Here is a 3,358-nt window from a genome sequence, read left to right on the forward strand (position 1 = left end):
GTGTTATTTCGTTTTATTACCTTTGCATGTTTCTTGTGAAGAGCTCAGATAGGACGGTGTTTACAGCAGTATGTACAGGCGGATCGGTCGCTCGGCTGTCTGGCTCTGGTCTGCTCTCGTTCCCATAAACTCTTTCAGGCTGAATATAGAAGTGATTCCATGGAAATAACTCAGGAGGCTCCTTTATTCACCATCCGTGTCCCCGGTAGTTTTAGGCTGATCCGGAGTGAAGTGAAGGCTGCAAACTTTGCTGTGTGGCGTTAGCTGGTAGCCACAGATATTTACAAGCCATCTTCTTAATTCAGGATCGCTTGGAAATTAACGAAAACTTAAAAGCCCATTATATTAGGAAGACAACAATGTTAATAGTATTGTTTTTTTGCATCTGAAATACGACTTAGTCTTTTCTACCAGTCATGGTAACTCAAAGCGGAAAAAAGTGAGCCGCATTAGCTCCTGGAGATGTGACGTCAACGCCTTAGGTGCAAAGAGCCCATAAGTAAAGACCCGTGTAGATTAATCGTACTGCTCCTGAATGTCGCATCATTGCAGACTTTTGGACACAGCGTTGTCTCATATGTGTTACAAGTCAGTCAACATCTCCACAATAATTTAGAGCAGTTAGTGACGACTTTTCTTTATTACAATGCTTATGTCTCTACAGCTAGCTTTGCTAACATCACGTCAACGGAGCTTACCTTCTTTGAGCTACTTTTCTACGTGACGAAAAAATTAGACGTAGTCCCCACCGTCTGTGAAAGCGAAGCGCAGCTTAGTTAGCTGTAGCCATCGGATTTCTTATAATTTATGCAGCGCTATTATATTACTGTTTATTAGACATCTTCTGCCTCTGAGAGAAAACCACTGCGCATGTGTTGGAGCGCCGCGTGCGAGTGAAAGGTGAAGGGGGGGGAAGGGAAAGGAGAAACATAAACACGTAATTGGCAAGTCACGTTGGATTTTTATCTGTGCGTTTTTGCATCCACTGAAAGCAAAGATGTTAACTAATAAACTGGATAGTATGCTGCATGTTTAGTGATATTTTCACAGTGGCGGTCTCGACTGGTCTTGAAATAAATTGCAGAGTCCTCAGCGCCGAGACCGAGACCAAATGCGGTCGAGTCCGTGACAAGACCGAGACCATCAAAAAACGGTCTCGAGACTGGTCTCGAGACCAAGACCGTTCTCGAGAACTACAACGCTGGTGTGGACTATATAAACACTGAAAGAGTTAAATTAACACTGCGCTTTTTGCTGTGCTGATTTAATGAAGAAAATCGTATTTATTGATTTTGTAGTTTTAATGGGAAACGGTTTAGAAGCAAAAACATACAAAAACACAGAAATTACAGGGAGCTAAGAAACATAGCCAGCATAGTAAAACAGGAACAATAATGGGTATTACAAAGAAGAACCAGACTCTTCCTTGTTCAGTTGGTTGTTCCTTGACTAAGTGACATGAAGTGCAGTAGTAATTTGGGTAAGACAGTTGAGCAGAAGGCTAGGAGCTCAAAACTGGTAGCACCAGTATGAAACAATGAGAACTAGACGGGCAAGACGTAAGACGGTGTTAAGGAAGAAAATATCTAAAATAGTTAACTTTGGAAAAAGTTTGGCTCTCTCCTCCTCTGGTCCAAGGTCCTCTCGGCGAGCCGCGTGTGGCCACAAAACAATGCGTGATGACGTCACAGAATTACAGAGTTTAATCCAATTTAAGACAATGCATAAACTTACACAAAAACTGCAGAACAACGGAGACATACATTCATTTACCTGACAAATGAAAGAAGGAAAGAAAGAAAAGCAAAGACGTGCAAAGACATCTTTGGAGAGTTGCAAGAGCAAATCTGATTTGTTACTTCTGTGTAGAAAGTTTTATCCCCTTGTATCTAATTTATTCAAAATAAGGCGTATCTTTGCTCCTCCAACCAGGAGCTATCTCTGACACTCAGAAAAACTTAGAACTTCCCCTAATTTACGGCAAAGGTCAAAGGCAATTTGCTCCTTTGTTTAACAAAACGAGCAGAGAGCTTGTCCTGGCCTCCAGGATTCTAAGATCATTTGGGTAAGTAAAAACATAAGATAAGATTTCACAGATAGCTGTGGAATCCGGAGTCTCTCCCGTTATCTCTCCTTACATAAATTCTCAGGAACAAACTTAAATTCAGTTTTACACCATCCCAGATGTTAGTTCTGGAAGACTTTTGATCTTCTGTGAACTAAGCAGACTTCTCTCCTCCAGGCTCAAGTGATGCTGCCCTCCAGGAGATACTCATTTTATGGCCTCCTGTCCTCTGATACACAACAGGAACCTCAGTCAGAGTTCCCCTTTGATCTGCATTTTCCTTCCTGTACTTTGAATACTTACCCATCAATAGTTTAGTTTTAAAATCATTAACACAAACTTGTTCAAAATTAAGAAATATGTTCAAAATGAAAGTGCTCAATATGCCTTTTACACATGCCAGAAGATTAACTGTATTAAACACTAAAAATAATCATTTTTTCCTCAACAACGGTAGCAAAGACAAAGAAACAATGGACACAGTTGGGTTTTAATACACTGGGAGACAATCAGGGGAAACATGGAAAAGATGTAACCAACAGTGGTGGAGAAAGTACTCAACATATGTACTTAAGTAAAAGTACAAATACACAGACAAAAATGTACTCAAGTAAAAGTCAAAGTACCACATTAACATTTGTACTTAAGTAAAAGTAAAAAAGTACTAAGTATTAAAAGTAAAAGTACTTGCTAGATAATACCTAACTGATCGGTTCATTAACTGAGCCGATCATATTTAATTTTAATACATTAGAAATGTGCCATTTTAATGAACAATACCACAGATAAAGCATGTTTTTATTATGTTTACTCTCTGAAACATAGTTTAGACTTATGTAGAGGGGTGAAAAATGAGCTCTTAGTAAATTAAAACAATAATTAAGAAAATAGGCACCCCAACATAATTTTTATTTTTGTATTTTGTATTTCTCATTGTACTAAGTTCTGTAGTGTCAATTTAGATTGTCCGATGCAATTCCGCACACAACCGCTAGGGGCGCTGCCGCGTTAGTGGCTCAGAAAAGATTGAGCACACAAGAAGAATAAATCTTCCGGTTAAATGAGAAGGAAGCTCAACGTGTGTGTCTCGTCTTTCCTGTTCCACAGGTCAGTAAAATGTGTTTTTATGAATATATATATGTGTCTTGGAAGAGTTGAGGAGGTCCTTGGGTCAGCTGTCGACTAATGAGTCGCGAAGTTCGTCTTGTAATTGTTTTGTACAAGGGCGGGACTTGTTCTGGGGGCTGGTTGGAGCTAGTGCTAGCGGGCCTGTGCACGTGTGTGTGAGCTAGC

General features: G+C 39.9%; 1 long non-coding RNA gene across 1 annotated transcript in view; it reads left to right on the plus strand.

The window, feature by feature from the left end:
• Window positions 1-2,906: 2,906 nt before the first annotated feature.
• The window catches only part of LOC107835109 (uncharacterized), an 8,350-nt gene continuing 7,898 nt past the window's right edge, over window positions 2,907-3,358 (plus strand). Inside the window, exon 1 of the long non-coding RNA XR_001660939.1 lies at window positions 2,907-3,172. This is a non-coding gene — a long non-coding RNA (uncharacterized LOC107835109). The remainder of the gene's footprint in view (window positions 3,173-3,358) is intronic.

This window comes from Poecilia formosa, unplaced genomic scaffold (assembly GCF_000485575.1).
Source record: "Poecilia formosa unplaced genomic scaffold, Poecilia_formosa-5.1.2 Scaffold1023, whole genome shotgun sequence".
In the NCBI taxonomy this organism is placed as follows: Eukaryota; Metazoa; Chordata; class Actinopteri; order Cyprinodontiformes; family Poeciliidae; genus Poecilia; species Poecilia formosa.